The sequence below is a fragment of the Myotis yumanensis genome, unplaced genomic scaffold (genome assembly GCF_028538775.1).
Source record: "Myotis yumanensis isolate MYYU_CA2020_CCGP unplaced genomic scaffold, mMyoYum1.0.hap1 SCAF_7, whole genome shotgun sequence".
Taxonomy (NCBI): domain Eukaryota; kingdom Metazoa; phylum Chordata; class Mammalia; order Chiroptera; family Vespertilionidae; genus Myotis; species Myotis yumanensis.
The window spans coordinates 41175313-41200628 of NW_027223758.1; the positions used below are offsets into that span (position 1 = coordinate 41175313).

At 48.2% G+C, this 25316-nt stretch overlaps 1 long non-coding RNA gene across 1 annotated transcript in view; it reads right to left on the reverse strand.

The window, feature by feature from the left end:
- LOC139013898 (uncharacterized) overlaps nucleotides 1–25316 on the reverse strand; it is a 214028-nt gene that overhangs the window by 18288 nt on the left and 170424 nt on the right. The gene's annotated exons all lie outside the window — the stretch shown is intronic.

Here is a 25316-nt window from a genome sequence, read left to right on the forward strand (position 1 = left end):
CTTCCTAGTGGGGCCCCATCTTGGTTGTTGGAGAACAGACCTGGCCCCCTGAACGCAAATCCTAGCTGCTGGGTGGGTGGTTCGTGGCATAATGGCTCTGAGGGTCAGTTTCGTCATTGATAAGGTGGGGTGGCCATTCCCACCTGCAGAGGTGCCCTACCACCTGGCCGGTGCCCAGCAGATGGTAGCTGCTGTTTCATTATGTGTCTGCCTGGCATGAGTGGAGGGGCCCGAATCCCTGCTATTTCCAAGTATTGCCTGATCTACAATGTCCACAGTCCCATCATTTCATTTACTTATATCTAATTTCTTTTCGGAGAGGTGTACCTGCTCTTCGCCCTGAGGTCCTCTTAAAAGGCAAGTATTCCTGGGAAAGGAAACACATCAGACCTGCCGTTTTCACATCTCCCCACAAAGCACCTGATGTTGGGGGAGCCAGCAAGTGTATGGTGCTGGGTGTATGGATCCAGCCATACAGCATTGCAAGTGTGGGATTTCTTGGAATCTTTTTTCATAGAAGTTCATGCAGAATTTTTTAAAAATATATTTTTATTGATTTCAGAGAGGAAGGGAGAGGGAAAGAGAGATAGAAACATCAATAATGAGAGAGAATCATTGATTGGCTGCCTCCTGCACACCCCTTACCGGGGATCAAGCCCACAACCCGGGCATGTGCCCTTGAACAGAATCGAACCTGGGACCCTTCAGTCCGCAGGTCAATACTCTACCCACTGAGCCAAACCAGCTAGGACCATGCAGACTTTGAAGTCTGCTCTGTAACATCAGCATACCCCAAATAATTTACTTAGAAAAAATACAAATTGGATACAGCAGGAAGAGGAGCAATGATCGCCCTCCAGTGTGCTTCCCGACACTGCTCCCTAAACCTGCGGCATCAGAACCACGCGAGACCTTAGAACCTACAGCTGCCAGGCCTGGGCTGGACCTGCCGGTGCCACCCAGCCCCGTCCCCGGAGACCAGGCCCAGTGTGGGGCGATCACAAAAGCTGCCGCTGGTCATAAGGCGCTGCAGAGGCTGGGCCTTGCTTCTCTGTTGGGGAGGAGGGGGAGGGCACAGACTCCACTGCCTCTCAGAAGACAGGCTCAGGAAGGTTCTCTAGATCCGAGTCCAGGACAGAGCTTCCTGGTGATCTTAGCCAGGGCTCTCCCGTGGTGCTCCCTCACATCCGAGGCCCTGAAACCCTGTGTGCTTGCTGCCCCTCCCAGGGTCAGACCCAGGGGAGACGGCTGTGCAGGCTGGGCAGGAGCTTCCCACTTCAGGTTTTCCAGTTCACCGCCCAGGCAGCCCCAGGCCGGATTTCTGCTGAGGCAGGTGAACCCCTGGGACTTGCCCTCTGCCCTCTGTCCCTCGGCAGGGCCAGTTGTCAAGGAGATGACAGGATTGAATTCCGAGTTGAGGGAACCAATCTTGTCTGTCTAATTTTATCTTCACTCTCTCTTCCTCCTGCTTTCCCCTCCTCCCTCTCATCCTGTTTTTTTTTTCCTTTTTTTAAAGCCCATGTAGCCATTAAAAGAAAGGAAGTCATTTGCTAAATGGTGACCAAATCATTACTGTACTAACGCAAAACCTCCCGCTGGCTTTTAGGAGGTCTCTTCTGTAGGGTTTATTTTGCATCTAACGCACACGGTGCAGCCTTACACTGTTGAGAGCTTCCAAGCACCTTGACAAACTCACCTGTAATCATCAACTCCCTGGGAAGACGTTAGTACGTCCAATTACTTGATGTGAAAAATAGAAATGAAAAGGCAAGATCCATAGCTAACCAGTGACTGAACTGGGCCTGGACCCCAGGTCTCTGGCAGTTCAGAGGTGGCCGGGCCTCAGGACGGGATTCTAACCATCCCGAGCCCCACCAAGGCCGGCACCTCGGTAATTGCAGGGTAATTGCACTGGGTCAGCTGCAAGCGCTGGGCTGCAGCTCATTTCCATGCCTGCTCAGATGATGCCGAAGCCGAGGCAGATGACTCACAGCTTGTGGGATGCAACGTTGCTGTACACTTTGTCAAAAGCTGGCCCCTCTTAAGGACAAATCTGGAACTGGTTCTTGCTTCTCCTTCCCACAGCCAGGTGCTCCTGCTCACTTCAGGACAATAGAACATGTGACACATCTACACCTCCATTCATCCGGAGATCTTAGAAATTAACTCAGATGCTTGCAAAGTAATGAAGAAGATGACATGGGCTGGGCCTACTCTGCCTCTTGGAGGGTGATAAGGGGTCGAGTCCACATAAACAGGTCCAGGTACCTACAAAAAGTCTTCTAGCATCAACTCCCTTTATCCATCATCCTTCCACAACCCAAGGGGTTTTTGCTTGTTCTCATTTTAATTTTTAGTAAAAGACGATTAGGTGACTGGAGCCCTGTGACACCAGGACTTAGGTCAGCCCTTCCCTGGATGACAGGCCCAGCTGAGGGGATGCTGACTTCCTTCTGCTGGGAACTCCCCTCTCGGGGCTGCACCCCAGCTGTCTATCCCTGAGGACCCTCTCCTGCTGCAGAGATGCTCAGGATCATCACCCACATAGGAACGGCATCCATGCCTTCCTCCCACCCACGGAGACTTCCCAACTGTCCCTCCAGTTATTTACAAGAGCAAAAATTCTTTATAGTGTGACCATCTGTCCTGGCTTGCCCGTGACTATCACAGTCTGATTTTTTCCCCCATTGATTTTTAGAGAGTGGAAGGGGGAGAGAGAGAGAGAAAGAGAGAGAGAGAGATTGGTTGCCTCCTATACTCACCCAACCGGGGCTGGGAAGGAACCCACAACCTAGGTACATGCCCTTGATCAGGAATAGAACTTGCAACCCTTTGGCGTGCAGGCTGAGGCGCTAACCACTGAGAACACCGGCCATGGCTTCACAATGATTTTGACATGTTGAATTGCATGTTCATTCAATAAATTATCCCGTTTGGATACTAAATGACTTGATCTCCTAATTATTGGGCTCTTGAGACAGGGCACCCTCATTCATGTTACCTAAATGTGAGCGCCCCCCAACCCCTCCTGGTACAAAGTCACCGCAAGCCATGCAGGGGAGAGAGCCCTTGCGGGGTGGCCCTCTCAGACGGCTGCCTCACTCAGGCACAGCTTCCTTTGTCTCTGTTCCCTAGAGCTCATCACAGAGCCTGCCTCACATCAGAGCAGCGATTCTCAAACTTTTGGTCTCAGAACCCTTCTACAGTCTTAAAGATGTTTGAGGTCTCCAACGAGCTTTTGTTTATGTTGGGTATATCTAACATATTTAACACATTAGAAGTTAAAACTAAGAAAAAATAAAATGCATATTAATTTATTTAAAACAACAATAAGAAACAGATTAAATGCCCTGGGTGTGGGAGTGTATAGAGAGGACATCTGCTTTGCCACTGTGACTGTCTTCCCAAGAATTCCATAGCTCAGACTCTGGCACACGGGGAATTTACACCCAGACTTCCCCTCAGTCTTGGGACCCCAGTTTCTCAGGGGAGACGCTGCTTCCGCTGGTGCCCCAGGCTGGGGACGCCGACCTTTGCCGCGTCCCTGAGCCATCAGGAGAGATTTCTCCAGTCTTCCCTTCTCGAGGATGCTTCTCTTCCCAAGCCCTGCTTAGAGGCAGGGTCTCGGGTCTGGGCCCCACACCGTGGGTGTCACCGGCACCGCTGTGCAGGACCCCTATCCGCCTGGCTCTCCAGGGCGTGTTGCCTCCATTTTATAGCCTTTTTATGTCTCTGGCTTCTGGTGAGTTTCATTTCTTTTCAACTTGTCTATCAATTTAAAACCATTTTCCATTCTATTTTCTTCAGGACTCCTGTGTGTTTGGAGCAGGAGGGGGTCCACGGCAGCCCCGATTGCTATGCTGTCAGGAGTTTAAACCTTCTCTTCATGACTGGCTGTCTTGGCACCTTAATCCTCCCTCTGAACTCCGGGAGCACCATGGTAGAGCCAGGCTCTCTGGGTTCAAATTCTGGGCCCACTGCTTATTAACTGTGGATGTGGGGAAGGTAACTAACCTGTTTCTCAGCTGTACAGTGAGGACAATCTTAATACTGACCTCCTCGGCTGTTAGAAAGGTTGAACAGTTTGTTCTGGTAAAATCTTAGAATGGTGTCTGAAACTGTTACCTGCCCTGTGAGTACTAATTATGATGATGTTGGCTTGAAGTCTTTATTGTTAGCTTTCTCCTAATGAAAGATTCAACTCTCAGGAAATATGTCCCATTGAGTTACCGCCATGGACCCGCCCCTGGTGTGTTTAGTTTACTCAGTTCTTACCTCGCTGTCATTTTGAAGAGATGCCAGACCTGGAGTCCGAGCAGATCAGCTTTGCCGGCCGGTTGTCCTGGGAAGATGGTCTGCCCAGGTGTGGCCTGAAGGGAGTGATCTTGCCAGCATGAGGGACCATATTTCTTTGATAAAAATTTAAACATTAACAAAGAAAAGGAGGCATTTTTGATTTGACTTTCTTCTGTGATTTGCATGAGAGTTCTTGCCTGGGTCACTTTTGCATTTATTTTTCACTGAAGAGAATATTACTTCCTGGCAGACTTGCCTAGAACACATTTTTAAGTATTTCTGAGGGACGCTAAGTAGCTGGTGAGTTTCTCCTCCTGACAGAGTGAAGTAAGTGCTCTGCCACCCAGCCTAGACTTCCTGGGCTCCCTGGGACCCGCCGCCTGTGCCAGGATGTGGAGACGTTTGCCACAGACGGGCATCCGCTCTATAGAGCCAGAAGCCTTGGCGTGGGCCCTGGGTCAACTTCAGGGAATACGGATAATTGGATACATGAACTTCTATTTCATGCTTGGTGGAAAGCGATCAGGGGCCAGGGAGGATGTTATCCCTCCAATATCAGGTACTTGTTGAGTACCTACTATGTGCCAGACATCAGCACCCAGAAGGCAACCACTGTTTCCAATTTCCTAGACATCCTCTCAAAGTATTTATACAAGCAAGCATACACAAACACACACACACACACACACACACACACACACACTGATATACCTGGATTTTTCATTTAACATCATATCTTGTAGTTCATTTCACATTAGTATATCTGCTGCACTATAGCTGCCTCATTCTTTTAATAACTGCATAATATTCCACCACATGAACATACCATAATTTATATGAAAAGTCCCCTAATGGTATGGAGTTAGGTTGCTTCCAATTATTAAAAATGCTGTAGTGTATAACCTTGTCCACAAGTCTCACAGAGGTGGGAATATGTCAGGTCCTGTGAGAAGTAGAATTACTGGGGAACCATTAAAAAACAATTCATCTTTTCTAAAGGTGACAACATGCCATTAAAGGAACTGATGGGAAGTGGGGAAACTGTGTCAGACAGCATTGGCCCAGGGGTGCTTTATTTCAGTCAGATAATTCGCTGGCCAATGTTGGGCAAGTCTTTTAACTTCTTTGAAACTTAGTTTCTTCATTTGTAAAATGGATCCTTGGGTCAGTCAAGGTGGCGGAACTACCGTGCACCTATGCACCTCTAAAGCAGGTGCTTTCCTGAGATGCAGTGGGGCGCTTCCCCTCCACTGCTGGGCTGCTCCCTGCTGAGCCGTGTGGGGTGCTGGTTTTAGTTCTGAGACCTACCAAGGGGTAAGCACACTCCGTTGCCAGCTTCCATCCTGCAGGTAAAAGTGGTGCTGTGAAAATGGCCCTGAAGAGCCGAGCAGCCCACCTGGCCCCTGGCCCCAGCTGTGTGACAGCGGGACGTCCTCTTCTCTGTAGGACCTCACTCCGTCATTGCTTGGATGAACCCAGAGGTTTCAGGATCCCAGAGGGCATCCTTTGCAGGATACACGTATCTTTGCTATGTTCAATTTCCAAACAAGTTTCCTGCCTTCCTGTGGTCAATGTTTGCTCAGGAGAGTGGGCCAGGGAGAGAGGAGAGAGAACTGCCCGTGGGAAAGATTAGGCTAATCCCCATGAGCCAGCACGGCCACTGCTGAATCGCTTCTTAGGGTCGGTCTGTGGTGCTCTTGTGACAGGTAATTATTTATTGCCCTGAGCTTCCCCAAGGGTCAGGTTATTCAGGAAACACTGACTGAGTGTGGGCGCCAGTGTAAGATCCAAGCAACTTGGAGCAAGTCCATGGATGGAGGCCCTCAATCCCTCCATGATCAGCAGCAGGGACTAGTGGCCAAACAAAGACTTGGTTAATGAAAGACTAGTGCTGGTTGTTTATGTACACTTCACCTTACTAGTAAATAATAAGCTTTGCTTGTAGTTTCTCTTTATAAATATTTTAGCTTAAATTCTGGCTTGAGCCATAGGGATTATTAGGGGAGGGATAGGGACAGCGGACACAGAGAAAGAGACAGGGTCTTAGCAAGGAGATTTGACTGGCAGAGATTGTGCAAAGTTCAGAAACATGAATGAGTAGAATTAGCTTTTATATCCGAGCTTCTTTTTTTTTAAATTGTTTTATTGCTTAAAGTATTACAAAGGGTATTACATATGTCTCCTTGTATCCAAGCTTCTTACCTCACTGAGAAAAAGTCCCACCTTTCACCTGAACCGGTTTTTATCATGGCCACGCCCCAGTTTTCATTCATGTTCAGATGAAGGGAACTCTTCATACTCACACAATTCTAGCATGGGGAAGGAGACACCCCCACCTGCACTGCTCCCGCTCCCCAAACAGGCCTCCTGCCCTCAGCTGTCAGCGACAGAGGCTCCCTGGTGCTCTGTCCTGGGGCCGGGAAGGATGGCGGCCCTTTAGTCAGATCCTGCCCTGGACACCCTCCCTGGGTGCCTAGTCTGCCTCTTAGCACATACGTGAAATCCCTTGGAAGTTCCTTTACAGAAAGTTGGTCTTCACGTCAGACATTTCCCTACAGTCACTGAGTGGAGCTCAACTCTTCTCTCTTCCAGAGCTTTCTTCCTTGGCCTGCCCATTCTTTGCACAGTCTGTGACCCCAGCACATTCCCTCAGCTCCTTCTTTGTGGCCTGGGTTTTCTGTGCTCCCGGACTCTGTGGCCGCTAGCCCTTGTCCAGATGCCCGACCTGCAGACTGAACCTTTGGAAGAAGAACCACCAAGGCACTCCCAAGGGGTCAAGGTGTGGACTCTCAAAGGAAGCCTCTGCTGGGCTACAGGCTCCTTGGCACCACAGGCACCCCTCTGCTCTCCTTGGTAGCTTTCCTCCCTTTGGTTCTTTTCTAGCTCCTGGGACCCTAACCCCACGGCTCCCTTTACTTGGCAGTGTCACCTTAGTTGACTTCACTGGTCAGTCGGCAGCATGAATGAGTGGTCTGTGGAACTCACTCTGTTTAGCTGGTGTCTAACTTTACAGCTTAGTTCCTCTTACATTGGCTCTGACCTAGAGGGCCCAGCCTGCTCCGTAGTCTGTGTGGGACGGTGGGGAACCTTTACTCCCCGGTTCCCCCAGTTTCCCTGTGGTGGAGCAGTTTCATCTCTACCTCCTCAGGGCTGTGTGATGGATCAGTGGGGCCTGAATCTGTCAGGCACAGTTTCCACTGCAATGCTGGCAACATGGGCCTTTGGCCTCCCTAAACCTGCCTCCTCTCCACCCACTGCAGCATGCTCCCTCTTCCACGTCTCCAAGCCAACCTTCTCAAAGCCCTGTGTTTGGGCTAATACTTGGATCCTTTTAAGGCAAACTGGGTCTCCTTGCCAACAGGTCAGACCAGGAAGGGAGGATGAGCTAAAGGATGGGGTCTCCTCCCTCCTGGCGAGCAGCAAAGTTAAGGTGCCATGGCCCTCTTGTCTGCTCCACCGATGACCTCGGAGTTTTCTTTGTTTAACTCCTCATTCTGACATCTTCCTGGCTGCAGCCACCAGAAAAATGGTCTCCTTCTGATTTATAAATCCTGTCTCCTTCCCAAGGAAGCCTCCTGCCCCGCTTCAGGCCAGGACCTCTCCAGGCCCAGGTAGTGGACATCAGTACTGCTCATCTTTTGCAATAACACAAGGGTGACCATTTCCTCCCTTCCACGTGCCTGTCTTTGCAGACCACAAAGCACCAGCAAGCCTGGGCCCTCCGGTCACGAGAGCCATGCAATGTCATCTCGGTCCTGCTGAGCATGGCGTCCGGTGCTTTCTGGGTACACGGTGCACTTACAGGAGCAGGTAAATCGACCTGAGAAGTCTTTGACTGCCAGGGTCACCGGGCCACCGCCTGCCCTGCCTTTTCCACTGCTTTCCTGCAGACACAAAGCGGGGTCCCCAGAGGCGGCTGTCAACCACAGCAGCCTCAACACAAACCCAGGCTCTGGTTTTCCAGAAGAGATTCGCCCTGCTCAGCCCTGCAGCGGGGGGAAGGCTTTTGGGGACCAGACTACGCCTTCCTCTTTGTTCCCCTTTCCAGCCCCATCTGTCTGCCTTTTCCTGACTTTGCTCTTTGTTAGAAAGGTCCCGAGTGGAGGAGTGGGGGCTGCCGTGTGCAAGGGATGTCATTTTGACCCTCTCTGCTCCTAAAAAATCAATACTCCTTTTGAGTCTCTGTGAAGAGTGTTTATAGGCTCCCTTCTGAACAGCCCCATCTGTAAAAGCTGATGTTATCTGATGACCCTTCTCATACTTACACATTCTTTTTTTCAAAATATTTCCAGAGCCTCACCTTTCTCTATCACTGAGACTTTGCCACATGTATTTGTGAAGTCCATGTTGTCTGTCTAGTTTGGAAGGAAAAGCTCCTCATTTGCATACCTGAAGGCACTGGGGATGACAAAGGTCATCAGCTGACAGGGTGGCCTTCAGCAGGATGGGAGTGTGAGGCAGGTGGCCACCCTAACACTAAAGGAAGAGCTGGGCCACGGGCTTGCCGCCAACGTAGAGGGATAGCGTCACCTGGCGAACGCCTGCCACCTGTCACCTGTGACCAGGCCCTGTCCTCACCATGGTACCTCACAGACAGAGGCACCTAGGTTGTATTTTTCCTACTTCTCACTTCACAAGGGAGACACAAGCAACCTCCACTTATTTGCCCATTTCCAACCTATAAGGAGCTTCAATATCACATTGCAAACTGGTGGCCAGACATGTCCCCTTGGTGGACACATCTTTTCTCTGACTGGCTCTGTGATTTTGTTTCTTTAAGCTGTGTTTGTTGTCAATATTGACAAATCAGGAGATCTCAAATTAAAATAAAATGGAGAGATTCTCTTGAAAACTTGGAAGCTCTGGCAACTCAAGGTCCCATTCCCGAATGGGAACAAGTGAGACGGGCTGCCCCTTGTACTTCCGGAGGCCGCAGTCCCCACCCGCCTGCCTCGCGCACCCCTGGTGGATGCAGATGCTGACAGTGAGGCTGCTGTCACTTAAAGCTCGTCCAGAATTCAGCACTGGGCCTTATTTTGGGGCATCCTGGAACCACCCAAGAAAACCTGTCTCTTTCCTTTGTTATGCCAACATTTCTACCTAAACAACACTTCTCACCTTCCTGAGTTATAAATCTTCATTCTGAATCTATCAACATCAAGGACGTCATAGTTCTCTGAATCTTTAAAGTGCTCTGTGCATTGCATTGTTATTATCATCTGGCCAAATAGCCATGGTCAAACTCACCCTCAGGGTTGAAAAGTTGCCACCCTTGAGAATGATCCAGAAGAATATTCAGCAGCAGTGAAAGATATGCCGGAAGAGATATCAATACATTTTGAACAATGGGGATGTCATTGGAATAAGAAAGTACTTTCAGGGAAAGTCTTTTCATTTAAATGAATGGAAAAACAAATCAATTTCCTTGCTGTATAGTTACCCTGTGCCTGAAGGATTGTGGGAAGGATGGAGAGGGCCAAGGAACTATTTCCAACAACAGTGTCTGGAAATAGTAAGCCCCAAGGCGACTACTCTTCCATCATTCTCCCACATCACTGAATCCAGATTTCCTTTACTTGGGGAGGTCTTGCTTTCACTCCAAAATAATTGATGCAAATGCCTCCTCCTACTCGACTCTTCTCAGGGGCTATGGGAAAGGTCAGACAGACAAAGCTGGGGTAACGAATACTGCAAAGAGGACCCAAGAATGAGCTGGCAGTCCAGTTGAGATGAGGCAGGAGAGAAAAGCATGAGCAGCATTAGGGAGGTGCTCAGGGCAGGGGGAGAGGTTAACTTCCATTGATGTGTCTCGGGAAGGTGCCATGAAAGGCACAGTGTTTCTACTGGGCTGTGCCATCCTGGGAGCACTGGGCATGTGGAAAAGGAGCAGAGGAGGAGGGGAAGGAGGTCACCAGGATGAGAGAGCAGGCCAATTACTTATTAATTAAATTATTCAACTAAAATGTGCACAATAAAGATGTGACTGTGGATTGGTCACTTACCTTGTCTCTCATATTTCCTTCCATGGTGGAAAGATCATGGGGACTTCTAATCAGTGTTACTCATTTTCCATGTAACCTTAGTGTGCCATTAGGTGCCTTTGCACCTCAGTTTCCACTCCTGTTAAAGAGGGGAGGAATACATGGCTTCTGTATCTCACTAGGTTGTCCTGAAGATGAAATGATATATTGCATGTGAAAAAGTATTTGTTTATTCATTCATTCAACCATCCATCCATCCATCCAAAGAACCACATATTGAGCCCTTATGGCTTCCATCGAAAGCAGAGCAGCACCAGTGTGGGTATGGATTCCAATCAAGTCAATGGCTCGAACCAGATCTATCAGGAGAGAGAACTAGACAATAATGACTAGAGACATTCGCACATTGGCTTTGGAAATGCTCTCTTGGTCCCTAAATTGTTGGCAGTCATATCTTTTCTTTCTTTTCATTAACTGTTAAAAAGATAAAATCTTGATACCGACAGAAGCATCTCTTGTGGGAAAGTCTGTCATGATCAAGGGCACCCACACCAAAGCTGGCCTCTGCATTTGAATGTCCAGGCAGGACAGCCCTCCCCTTCCCCTGTAAGAGGTGCCATCTCCACTGCCCCTTCCTTATGCAAACCCAGCCCTCTGCTTGAAGCCGGGGGTACTTGGCTTTTCCCTTCTCTAGATAAAATGGAAGAACAAAAGGCACAAGCGTGTGGGGTGGGGTACACTTTTTCTTGACGTTATGTCATCCCTGGTAGGATGTTTCCAGTGCCATAAAAGTCAGTTTAACTTCTTTGAGGAAAATTCCAGAATGAAGCCTCCCAGCTTCCCTCTTCTTGGTTGATATTGGTCAAAAGACTAATTGCTTTGTCTGAGTTCACACCCCTCTGCTTATTACCTGGTTCTTGGGGCAGGACAGTTGCTAGGAGCCCCTGAAGGAAGATTAGGAAGAGGTGAAAGGTAAGGTCTGGGCAGTATTTACTCTCCCACGGCAGCCTGTGTGACCAGGAAAATGAATGAGGAGACTACAGATAAGGTTAATCAACACGACATGCCTGCTGCTTCATAGGGACATGGTTCCATTTCATTAAACCCTGAGAATGTGTTTTGATAAGGGGAAATCATGTGGTGTTTTCACTGCTGAATTCCCTCAGAAAATTGGGCTCTTCCAGAAGATGGCTTGATGTTCTCTGTAAACATAATCAGTCTGGAGTCCCTGCCCCAAGGTAGTCAAGATGCCTTTACAAAAGCAGGAACAAGATGAAACAATTGCCTTGGTAAAGCAAATGTATGTATGATAAAGTTTTATGAGCTCTTCTTCCAAGAAAGGGGCTCTGCAAAGACAGTATTTCATTATCCTTGTTCCAAGGCGCAGTGAGATGGAGCCTCCCTTATTCAACTTGGTCTTTTGTGTTCATTTTCATCGATAACTGGATTATCCTTTTTTTCATTATTCAAGAAAATTCAGTCCAAACATCATCATGTTATTAGTCTTCAACCTTCAAATATTTTGTTTTAGACCATATATTCTTCTCCTCTAGGTGGTACGCTCAAAAGTTCTCTCATGATATAGCAAACCTTTTTGTAGCCAAGCGAACACTGAAATATTAATACAATGTGATTTCTTGCTGAGATTATGGGATTTCCATCTTTGTAGGTTTTTCAATCATTTCACTGACTCTCAAGAAACTGGATGAAGGCTGATGGATGGTCTAAATAATGCTCTGGGCATTAGGTACCTTCTCCATAAGCACAGCCCATCAGTAAAACAAGAGCTTCTGTCCAGGACAGAGAGACAGACTGACAGACACATAGACAGAAAGTAATGTCAGGTAACATCATGTTGTTCTCATTACATAAGTAACTTAATGTAATGCAAGCTAACTTTTTACACCACGTAAAAGGATAAGTGTACCTACATCCAGAGGGTGAAAATGAAATTATGGAAATCAGACCAATCACCACTGGTCTTCCAGGTAGTTGAGGAAAACATCTAAAAGGAAACGTTCTTGTTGTTTGTTTGATGTTGCTGAATGACAAAACAAAGTTTGAAGGGCTGGGAAGGGGATGATTCTAGGTCTTCCAGACTTTTGTACCAATAATTGGGAGGGAAGAATAACCAAGAGAATGCCATTGTTCTTGACTTCTAAAGGATATAAACTATTTCCTAAAGGCTCATTGCATTGAAATATCATGGAAATCCTGCTTAACTGTATTAGTTATTGCTGCATAAGAAATAATCCTCAGTGGCTTAAAACAACAGTTAACATTTATTTTCTCACACGGTTACTATAGGTCAGAAATTCTGGGATAGCTTTGCTGGGTGGTTCTGGCTTATAGTCTCTCATGAAGTCATTGCAGTCATCTGAAGGCTTGACTGGGGCTGGAGGTTCTGCCTTCAAGATGGCACATCCCCATAACTAGAGAGCCAGAGCCAGCTGTTGGTGAGGAACCTCAGTTCTTCACCACTTGGACTTCCTCCCTAGGGCTGTTCCCAGGGCATGGCAGCTAGCTTTCCCCAGAGTCAATAGTCCAAGAGAAAGCAAGGCAGAAGCTACAATGTCTTTTATGACCTAACCTCAGAAGTCACACTCCATCATTTTTGCAAAATCCTCTTGACTACTCAGGTGTAGTCAAGTGTGAATATCAAGAGGTGAGAATATCTGGGGTTCATCTTGGAGGTATTCAGATATTAATTTATCTGAATCTCCACCCTGTCTTCTACCCACTGTAGCAGTATTTTTCCAATGTTGTTCTGTGGTTTTCCTCAAGATGGTTACTAGGCATTTGGCAAAAACCACTACCTACCCCAGCTTCATCCCCCACCACACATATATACCACCACTACTACCAACAACAACCTTCCACAATGAAAATAGACATGTCAAGCTACTTTTAAAGATTCATAATTTGGTTGGCATCATAAAAGCTCTGAAGATCATTCTAGTAAGGAGAGTGTTCAACGTTGACCCAGCATTTCTTAGACTCACAAGAATGGTACAGCCTGAGTGTTGGCTTGCAGAGTTAAAAGAAATGCCCCAGATGAGCCAGTCTGCAGCCTCGCATTACAGTTAAAGGAACTGAGAACTGGAAAGGGTAAGCATGCTGCCAAGATTCCATGGGTTGTCAGACCTGAAACCAGGCTCCTGGTGCTAGCCTTAGGCTGGTTTCCCATATGTGAATTTTAATAATCTGTTAAGACAAAATTTCCCCAATAGCACAGGGCCCAGAGCATGCTCTTGAATTGATGCGACTGCACTATATCTTCAGATCCATATTTTAATAAATATCATGGGCCAACTATGTCATAATAATGGGTTTTTTGGGACAGATATCTACAGAGGATGGGGTTAGAGCCTCAAAGTTGCCAAAATATGAGGGAAACCTGGTTCTATGTGTTGTTATGACATTTGTTTTTTTCCGAAATCAACCATATGGAGGTGTAATTTAGATACAATAAAATACAGATTTTAATTAGACAGCTTGAGGAGTATAGAAGGTGTACATACAGGTAACTACCACCTCAGTCAATAATTGGAACATTTCCATCACCCCAGAAAGTTGCCTCATGTGTCTTTGCAGTCAATCACCTCCCTCTCCCCTCATTCCAGCAAATACGCATTTGGTTTGATATTAAGGCTTAAGTCAGCTGACATGGGGATAATTCTGACTCACTGCTCCTGGGCCCTGGGGGAGCAGTGAATCAGAATTATAGAAAGTGGAGCTTCTGTGGTCTGCTCAGGAGACAGACCTGGAAGACAACTGAGTTGCAGTGGCCCCTCATATGTCAATTAGGACCCGAATGTCAACAGGATGAAGTGATTTTGTAAGTCTGGAGATGACCATTGCCAATATGGTCTGGAGGCTTGTGGGTCGGTGGAAGTTGGCAGGGGAGGGGAGGAAGACAGCAGCCTAGCAGGTGACAGGGTGGCAGGGAGCTGACTCCGAAGTCTGCAGCCCTTTCATGGACAAGGAGGGGACGCAGGATTTCTGCTGAGCAGCTGTGGAAGACTGAAGTCTGGCGTAGCAGGATCAGGCTGTTTCCATAATTATTGCACAATAGAGCATATGTTGCATTAACATACATTATTTACTAAATAAATGCAGGTTTAAAAAAATGTCGGACTGTGATCCTGCTGCCCCTTTGCTTTTGAAAATGGCCTTGGTGCCTCTCAGCCTTTGGCCAGCTCTCTTGGGCTTTGGGGAGCCCGGAGTGTGAGCGTTTGCCAAGCCTCTAATGACAGGGGCCCATTAGAGTGCATGGCTGCATTCCTGGAACCACCGGTGAGATTAAGAAATGGAGCTGGAGAATTAGCTTGATGCACATTCTGCCAATGAAGGACTTAGGTCCCCAGCGGCGGGTGGCTCCCTGGGGGCCAAAGCAGATGGGGAGGATGTGTCTGGGTCATGACGACAGTGCTGCCATCAGGGGCAGTGTCTGAGCGCCCCTTCACAGTTCAGGAATCCCTGTTGCTATCAGGGCTTGTGCAGTCAGAGCAAGGGCATTACAAAATAAAGACAAGGAGGAGTGAAGACAGGCACATGAAGTCAGGGACAAAACCGAGTGCCGCCAAAACCGGTTTGGCTCAGTGGATAGAGCGTCGGCTTGCGGACTGAAAGGTCCCAGGTTCGATTCCGGTCAAGGGCATGTACCTGGGTTGCGGGCACATCCCCAGTGGGAGATGTGCAGGAGGCAGCTGATCGATGTTCCTCTCTCATCGATGTTTCTAACTCTCTATCTCTCTCCCTTCCTCTCTGTAGAAAATCAATAAAATATATTAAAAAAAAAAAAAAAAACCGAGTGCCTACTGATGGCAGGCAGTGGGACTAGAGGGGAGAATCAGACCCTGTCCTTGCCCTCGGTGAGAGGAAGGAAGGGGGTGGACCAGCTAATACCTTAGCAGGTCCTATGTTGAAGACCTAACCCCTGTACCTCAATGGGACCTTATTTGGAGAGAGTCTACATAAGTAGTCAAGTTCAATTAAGGCCCTTAGGGCAGGCATGAATGCAATAGGACTGTGTCCTTATAAGAAGGGGAAATTTGGACACTCAGACACAGAGGGAAGACAATGTGAAGACACAGGGAGGAGATGGTCATCTATAGGGTCTTTAGAAGGATTTGACCCTGCCAAGCCCTAGATTTCAGACTTCCGGCCTCCAGAATGGTGAGACAGTGAATTTCTGTTGTTTAAGCCACCCAGCCATGCAGCCCTAGGAAATATAATGGAGGGTCCCCTTGAGCAGAATAAGGGGCCAAAGAAAGTGCCTGCACCAAGGAAGGTCTAGGCCAGCCGTGGGCAAACTACGGCCCGCGGGCCGGATCCGGCCCGTTTGAAATGAATAAAACTAAAAAAAAAAAAAAGACCGTACCCTTTTATGTAATGATGTTTACTTTGAATTTATATTAGTTCACACAAACACTCCATCCATGCTTTTGTTCCGGCCCTCCGGTCCAGTTTAAGAACCCATTGTGGCCCACCCCTGGTCTAGGCCGAGACCTAAATGGCAAAGAGGAGCCATCCAGTGGGAACGGGATGGGTGTGAGGAGAGAGGAAGAGACCCTAGGCAGAGACATAGAATCAATGGGCAGCCAGAGGGAGCCCCTGGGAATTGTAAGTCTGTGGGACTGGGTGCCCTGAGGGGGTGCTGAGAAAGAACCCGAAGAAGACATTAAATGCTGAGCTAAGGAAGCAAGTGTGAGGGAGAGAATGGCCAATTGAAGGCAGATCAATCCCATGGGTCTTTGGATATTATAGTCTCGGCAATGTCTCTGATTCTACTGGCGACTTCCTCCCCACATTCACACCTCAGCCACTGACCTTGTCTATACAGTTACCACTGTAGATCAGGGACTCCCCCCCCCCCCCCCCCCCCCCCCCCCCCCGCCCCACTGGCTGTAGTGATTGATTTATGTGGGTTTCTTGTATCAGGTTAATTGTCAACAATAACGTGAGCTTCCACCGCAAGACCCGGCACAGAGTTATCAGCACATTGTGTCACCCACAGTTCTCTGGACCAATAGCTGCGGATGATGCAATCCTGTGTGGACTTGTGTCTGGCCCTGGGCTCACCCGCCTACAGACAAGGTGTGATGACTGATTGCCTGTCATGAGTAATCAGCTTGACATGGAACCAGCAAACTTCCAAAGTCAGGTTATGGGGTGAAGAAATGGGCTGCGGACTTTGGATTTTAGTTCATTAATGTCCAAACAACAGGGAGGCTCTCTGGATGGAAAAAAGCCAAAACATTTGGCCTTGAAACTCCTTTCCGGGAGCATATTAGCATGGGGGTCCATTGGGGCATTGATTGGTTAAACAAAGCGAGCATCTTGGATGCTGGAAAGACGATACTTGCTTTGCCAGTGGGTAGAAGAAGACTGAAAACTAAGAGTTTGGCCTGCAGTTTTGTTTCTTAGGAAGGTCTCGTGAGGATGAGCAATGAACTTTCTCAGGGCCAATTCCTGCACGGTGGACCCTGTTTTATCATCCAGAGAAAGGCAAAGTCCATTCTCCAACATTTTGTAGGCTGTCAAGAAGGGGGATAAATCTGAGACTGCCTTTAAATACTGGGTTTCAATTGCTTTCTTTCTTCCCTGGACAGATATACAGGCTTGTGGTATGATTTAGTGCCCGAGCCCAAGGGACTGGTATGCTTCTGCAGGATGGAGACAGGGCTTTCCAATTATTCTTGTGTTTTCTGCCGAGGACAAGGCTCAGTTCCCAGGAGAGGGACACTCAGGACTGATGATTCTTCTTGGGAGGGAAAGCGAGAGGCCAGGGCTACCGTTGCCCAGGCTCTCTTACTGCTCTCGGGTTTGGGGAGAGGGCTGGTGTAATAATAATGGTAACAATGACAATAATAATAGTTATATTAATAAGAAGAAGAATTGCTATTGTGAGGGGGGTCTGCTAATCATTTATACTTCCTCCTCTCTTGGTTATAACTAATTACGGATATAATTGGGATCAAAGAGTCAGTGATACCACCAGAAGCATCGGGCTCCCGGGACAGCAGGCTCTTCCACTTGGCCCTCAGTCTGAACTTCCACACGCAGCCACAGGCCCCCTGAAGAGGGGCAGGTTTCCCTTGAGGAGGGCGGTGAGCAGGGGAGGAGGGCAGCAAGCTCCAGGTGAAGTCAGGCAGGTCTAAGTGAGAACTAGTAAGACATGGCCATGTTCCACTCGGAGACCTGGCTCCTGGCAGATGGGGCCCAGTGGGTTTGATCTCACAGAGCAGAGAATCACTTTTTCTGGCTGGAGCAGCACATGACAGGGTTAGGAAAGGGACTCAAAATGTTTGCTTCAAAATTTCTCTCTTCTGGGCCTGGGATAAGGGGTAGAAATATAAAGAGTAGGGTCATAAGCATGTCCCTTTAATCTATATTACAATTGAGAGCTCCTCCTAGGTGCCAGGTATTCTGATCAGGAATGGGCTGGATAGTTTTCCTAAGCCATGGGCTGGATAGTTTTCCTAAACAGTCACCAGCTTCCCCAAGCCAAGCTTCAGGCTAGCACAGTGCTGTCACCCTGGGACAGGACTGGACACAGGCTGGGTCTGCTCTGGGTAATAGGGAGCTTGGGAAGGAAATGAATTCCCTAGAGCAGTGGTTCTCAACCTTCCTAATGCTGCGACCCTTTAATACAGTTCCTCATGTTGTGGTGACCCCCAATTTCATTGTTACAAATTGAACATTATTAAAGCATAGTGATTAATCACAAAAACAATATTTAATTATATATGTGTTTTCTGATGGTCTTAGGTGACCCCTATGAAAGGGTCGTTGGACCCCCAAAGGGGTCGCAACCCACAGGTTGAGAACCGCTGCCCTAGAGTTTCATGTTCCAAGGCCCCAACCAATGGGGTTGGTTCAAGGATGGAGACTGACTCAGGTTAGACTAGAAGACAGAATCCTGGGACTTGGGCTGGACCTTTACTTTCTCAGAAGCAGCTGGTCCTTGGTCAGAGGAAGCTGCTCACTATATGGGTGGTCTAAGCCTGGGGGTGGGGGCCTTGTGGAGACATCCAGCCTGGAAGACAGTCAGTCCAGAGACCAAGTCCCGCTAACTTTGTTCAAGCACGTGGCTGCCTTGCTAGAACCTGAGCTCAATATACTCCTGGCTCCCCGGTCAAGTAAGGCTGTATGTCTACGTCCTTTTTTAAAATATATATTTTGTTATTCATTTCAGAGAGAAAGGGAGAAGGAGAGAGAGAAAGAAACATCAATGATGGGAGAGTATCATTGATCAGCTGCTTCCTGCACACCCCACACTGGGATTGAGCCCACAACTCAGGCATATGCCCTGACCGGGAATTGAACCAGGACCTTCTGGGTCACAGGTCAATGTTCAACCACTGAGCAACACCAGCTGGGCTGTCTACGTCCTTTTTTGAGCCAGAGCCCCTGAGCTGCCATGTATTTACTCTTTTGAATTTACGGTTAAATGCCCTAGTTAACTACAGGAATGGTATCTGAAGCAAACAGCAATGGGTGGGTTGCTGAGAGTTGATCAGTCTGGCTTTGTTGCGGGTGGGAGGGTGGGGCTCTGAAAGGAGAAGATGTGTTGAAGGCTTTTTGTTATATGGGGGCTGGGAAAAGGGTAGGTTCTATGGCTGGGTGATTGGGGAGAGTGCAGAACGCAGGGCATTAGGACTGGGCGGAAGGGGCACTGAAGATGTAGGAAGAGCTGAAAGTGGAAAATATCAAAGGTTTTGTCTGGGGAGATGTCACAGGAAGTAGAGTGAAGACAGAAGACAAAGTCTTCCTCTGGGCTTTGCAATGGGATGCCCCGGCCCGTAGGCATATTGGACTAGGTGCCATGGAATACATCAGGAAAATCAATGTTGATAAAGAGCATGGGTGTGATCTGTGATTGCGGGTGAGGGTGCAGGGGTGGGTGGGAGATGAGCGTGGTCAGTGAGGGGCACTCCTGTGTGATTGTGGGTGTCAGTGGGTGCACCTGGGGAAGTGGGTGTGGTCTGAGATAAGCCCTGTGTGTTGGGCTGTGCATGTGTGTGTGTAACAGTGTGTGTGTGTGTGTGTGTGTAGATCAGAATCAGGAGGGGGCTTGGCTTGGCCGACAGGCAGCTGTCAGCCAAGGGGCACTTCCAGTTGTAATTGAGAAATGGCAGTGCGCTATCTCTCCCGGAGTGGGATGATGGTAATTAATTGTTCATTGATCCCCGCAGGTCAGCTAGAGGTCAGGGAAGTTACTCCAGTGGCCTTCCAGTTGGCCGGGAAGCCGGGAGCAGTGGTTTGAGACCTCAGTGGGAACTGTCCTGTGCCCTAAACCCTGATGAAAGGTGACGGGATAATTATGGTAACCTAGTGTCTATTATTACAAATAATACACCAGTGATCCATTCAGGAGAGCCATGCTAGCACACTAACAGAGACTTGGCTGGAGAAGGAGGAACTGTGTCTGACTGCACATTTTTCAACTCAGAGCGGCCGCCGCATCTGATTGTTGTTATTGTCTCTACCAAAGCTTAAGGAAGTGTCTGAGTGTGAGGCTGTGCCTGGACAACCACACAGATCTCATTGCTGATCCACACAGACAATTCCCGTTTAACAAGGGAACTCTCACACCATCTGAAGGGCACACACAGTGGGTGGATAAACTGAGATCGGGTTGGGTCCCAGCTCTTCTGCCAAGCCTTCTGCCATCGGCCACACTCACCCAGCCTCCAACATTCTCCAACACCTTTCATTCAGCAGAGATGAACGGGACCCCTCCTTTGTGCCTTGCACTGTGCTCAGGCTCAGGTTCCATCCATGTTCCTATGGAGCTTGTAGCTTCCAATTCATCTTCCGTGTACGTGTCTCCCCTTTCCAACTAGACTGTCAACTTTCTGAAGACTGGAAGTGTTGGGTTTCTTAAACAACAGCCATAGCAAATGTTCATTGAGTGTTCTATTGTACCAGGCAGATGGTAAGCTCCATAATGCTTACACACAGCCACACGGGTACTAGTTGCTTAATAAATATTGATTTATTAAAAAACATGGAATCCAGTTGCCTTGATCATAGGGGTAGTGAGGGGTGGAGGTGGGGTGGGCATTCCTGTGCTGAAATAGTGGTAGGTTCACTATTTCCTCTGAGATGAGATTCAAGGTATTGTCCTTTCTAGTTATCTGTGTCTTAGAAACAATGGGGTGAGATTATGGATGGAGCTTGTAATTGTTTGAAGTTTCTTAGTGAAAGATAGTAACTCTGAGTTATGCTAGAGCTCATAGACTGCTTCAGAGGCATAGCCATTTTCACTCAGGGGAGAGAGAATATTGTAATGAAACCGTGCATCTGCTCTTCCTTGGAAATGCTAAGTTTTCTTTCTGGGCACCTGCACTTCTCTATCAGGCAACTCTTCTGCAGCTTAGAGGCAACACAGTTCTCTTGCTGAAGCAACCCTCCAGGTGAGTGACGTCTGCACACCAGGACCATCAACCACCACCAGGCCCAAAGGACCTTTTGGAACACAGTGTGGCACCTAAAGGATGCCTGTTGGAACACCTTCTTGAAACTTGGTCTCCTGCAGGCTACGGCCCAGGCTCTGTGGTGTCCTCCCACCTCTTTGGCTGTTTGTCTCAGTCCCCTTTCTGGGTTCCCCAGGTGGTCCTCCATCTCATCTAAGTTCACCACTGCAATATCACTTCTATTCCCTAACTTCAGAGACAGACGTCTCCCCAGGCTCCAGGTCCCTATTTCTTTGGACTTCCTAGGCAGAGGTCTCCACCTGAATTTCCCATGTGTGCCTCAAACTCAATAAATAAAAATGGAATGAATAACCCACATCTCTCTATCTCCCCAAACCTGTTCTCCATTTGGTAAATGGCTCCTTCATCCATGTTACCCAAATCAAAAACCTGAGACTCATCCCGAGCCTCTCCTTTCCCTCACCCCTCACCCGCAGGTGGTCCCCAAGCCTGTGATGAGCCTATCTCCGGAGTATCTTTTGCATCACTATTATCTTCTTCACCTGACAGGCCACCTACATAATTCAGTCCTCACCATCTCCTTGGTCACTCATCTCCCTTCCTTCACTCTTGTCTACTTCCCATTCATTTTCCACCCCACTACTAAAGAGCTTTTAAGAAATACAGATTATGTCTCTGGACCTCTTTAAACTGCACCAGAGTTTTCTGAGACCTCTAGAACACTTGTCATAGTTTGTGATGCCCATGATAATCGAGCCCCTACTGCCCCAAAGACTGTCCTTGCCATGTGACAGGCAAGGCACATAACTATCACTGTCCTGCACACACCACACTCCCTCCATCCCAAGGAAGGGAATGCCCTCAATTACTTGAGAAAGTCCTACTCTCCTTTAAGAACCAGCCTCTGGGGAGCCACCCACCATGCTCGTCCATCTCTGCAACCTGGCAGAGTGACCGTCTCCTTGCCCTGTGCTCTTATAGGTTCCAAAAGGTATGTCAACACTTATAAGAAGAGCTACTACTTAGGAAGCACTTGGGACATGGCAGGCACAGTACTAAGTAGTTTACTTCACATATGGAGCTAGTCCTCAGAGTCTAATGAAGTAATCCCACCTTTATTCCTATTGTACAAATGCAGAAACTAGTACTCAGAGACCGCCAAGTGGCAGGTGTGGGTCTGAGCCCTCATCTAAGCACAGAGCCCACACGGAGTGCCACCTCCCGAGGCGCTGCCTTTGCTTAGAGGTCTGTCCTTCCCAATTAAGTTGAGCTTCCTCTAGGATAGAGATTTGCTTTGTTCAATTTTATTTTTTTTCTTAACCCCAGTACGTGTCTCCACATCACAATGCCTCAACAATTTATAAAAAACAAAAACAAAACACACAAAAACTAGTTCTGGGTCTGTCTTTTCCAGATGTATTCAGTTTCTCAGATTGTGCCTTTTATAGTCTAAAATGTGAAAAAAAATTCTTATTTTGCATTGAGTATTTTCACGTCCAAGCCAGGCAGCGCTTTCTCACCCAGCTACTTATCTATTTACCTATCTACAGTGATTTTTCAGAATGCAGAGCCGGGATGGCAGCTGGAGAGAAATCATGTCGTCCCGAAAAACGTCCCAGTCTCCCAGGTATCAGGCTCTTTTTAAAATTAGCTTCTCAGTACGAACAGCCCAGCTCTTTAAAGTTTAATGTCCCGGCCATTTTAATTGTTTCTTTCAGAGTACAAAAGAGCAGCTGGGCCACATCGGCACTAATCACTTGCCAACTTTCCTTTTTACTAAAACAGCTAAGCTCTTTCTGAGATTTAAAACCACTCCATCTGAGACCCCCGCTTGGCACCTACCTCTGCACGCACATAAAAGGAGCCGGATTTCTGCTTTTAAGACGTGTGTTGGGAAGCAGTTTTCAGTTTTATTCTACTTTTTAGAATAACATAATAAAGTATAACATATTTTTAAAGTTTTTCTACCTTTTCCCTGTAACAGTGTCCCTTCGTGCCTCTCTGTTGGCATGGTCCTTGGTGATGGCAGGTGAAATAAAGATCCTCCAGAATTGAATTTCAGACAAACGACAAATAGTCTCTTAGTATATGTCCCATGCAATATTTGGGGTATCATTATATTAAAGAATTATTTGTTGTTTATTTGAAAGTCCAAATTTACTGGTGCCCTGTTTTATTTGTGTGTGTTTTTTGGTGCCCTGTGCTTTCATTTGCTAAATCTGGTAACCCTAGCCTAAAAGCTTCCTGTTTCCATCACATGGAAAACATTAACTTAAATGATGAACAATAGTCTGAAAATAAATAAGCAAAGAAATAAATAAAACTACCATTGTGTCTTAAGCTATCTCATCTGTGCGGGCACACACAGCATACCCCACCGGCTGGTCCCTGATCAACAGCCCCTTCCTTGCACTCCAGGAGGTACGCATGAATGCAATTTCTAGAGCTCTAAACGGTCTTTATCAATGAACTACAAGCGTTTATTGAAAACGTGTATTTTTTAGGGGACTTGGGATCTCACGGGCAAGGTGGCACAGTCCCTGTCTTGGGGTCACATTCTAGCTTCCATGAAGCAAGAAAGAAAATAGTTTATCTTCGTGTGTCCCTGATGAGAAGTGAAGAGGGTTTTAGAAAAGGACTAGGGCCGTCGTAGCCAGCGACGGAGGAGGAGGGGGAGAGAGAAAAATAGAAAATGTTCATTTCCTTTGTAAACTGAAGGGTGCCCCTCCACCCGCTTCCTCCTTCCTTCACTCCCAGACCGGCTGGGGTGGGCCTGGGTCTGGGCGGAGTCAGAGCCTGTCACAGGCACGCCCCCTGGGGCACTATTTGGCCCTGGGTCTGAAATTGATTCTTTCTGGGTTTCAGGGCAGCAGCAGCAGGCAAGGGCTCCTGCTGTCACTCCCCAGACTTTTATAGGCTCTGACAGCCAGGAAAGCTCCCTGTCTTTTGTCTTTTGTATTCTGTTTGTGTTCAGCCTCTAATCCACGTGGGGGATAGCGTGGAGGGCTGAAGGGGAGGCCTACTCCCTGGCTGTGGGCAGCAGGGCAATCCTATGGGGGAAACTGTGCAGTCTCCCTGCCCCCAGGCTATCCCCTGAGTTACACGCAGCTGCTGGGATCTCCTTTGGAGGACAAGCTCTCTGGGCCCACCACCTGGGATCACCCAGGGTGCACATGGGATCCTGGGGTGGGGCACAGAGGGAATTCCAGGGCAAGGGTGCTGCCCCAGCCCCAGGCACTTCAAGCCTGCTTGGGGAACCGCCCCTAAAACAGACAGGCGACTACAGAAGGAAGGTTAGCACATGTGGCTTCAGAGGAGGCCTTTCCCAGGGCCAATGGCCCTAGGGTCTTTGGAGAAAGACAGACTGGAGTAGGATTTTGAAAGAAAGCTGGGAACAGATAAGATAAGCCACTCTCATTTGAATGCCCCCCACCCTCTGCAGGAACCAGGTGTGGCTAGAGTTGAGGGCTTCTCAGACTTGAGTGAACATCACATCACCGGGAAGGCTGGGCCACCCCCAGAGTGTCTGGTGCAGGGGCCTGGGGTCTGGCTGGACACCTGCATTTCTAACTAGTTCCCAGGGCTGTGGGTCTGGGAACCACACTCTGAGAACCACCGTGTGGCTGGCACTGTCTGGGAGAACAGAACAGCTTCCCTTCCTAATCCGTTCTATCCCTACTTCCTGAAAACGGCTATTTTCTGACTCCTATTAAGCACAAAGGGTGACATTGGTGAATGCCTATTTCTGTTTTGTTTTGTCTGGCAGGAGGGGTGGAGGAGGAAGAGAGCTTTCCTGGTTTATTTTTCCATCTGCTCAGTCCTTGGAACTTCAGCTATCATTTCCTGGGTGCCATGCCCACTGCCACCCCAATTCACCCCCCACAATTCACAGATAATGACAAGTATCCAGCAGATCTAATTCCTTCGTGCTAGCCTTTTCTCTTCGTTGCCCTGCAGGGAAGGTCCCGCTGGCAGGTGGGGTGCCAGCTTTGGGCAATGTTCCTAAAGAAGCCTGTCCCTGCAACTCCCGGGAGACAATCCACGTGGGGAACAGCCTGTAGGTTAGAAGAGACCCCGAAGAGGAAAGCAGTGTTATTTGTAGCAGTGCTAGAAGCAGGTGGAAAGGAAGCTCTCTGAGGGTGTCAGCAGTGTCGTCGGTCATGGTGGCCAGGCTACTTGGAAGAGTTGCAACCTGTGGAGTCTAGGCTTGGGGGTCAGTTAACCCAACTCTCAGGCCACATTCACAGTCTTCCCAAGGCAAGACAGGACAGTTGGTGCCCACGCCCTGACCCCATCCAACTGGGAGGAAAAACTTTCTAACACTATGAAGTCCAGTTGCCGCTTATATCTGCCCACCTCCAGCTTCCACCAAGAGCTTCTCTCGCTTGTCCTCTCTTCTTCTTTGTTCCTTCCACCCACCCCCATCCTGCCCCCACTCCCCTGCCTGGAAAGCCAGGCAGCTTCCTGTCGTCTGTGAGGTTAGCAGCAGGGCAAAGTGGGTTCACATGAGCACTACTGCTTTGGGACTAATGCTGACTATTTCTGGGTGTCCGGGTCTTGCTGTTATTGCTGACTCTCTTGGCATTGTCTTCAT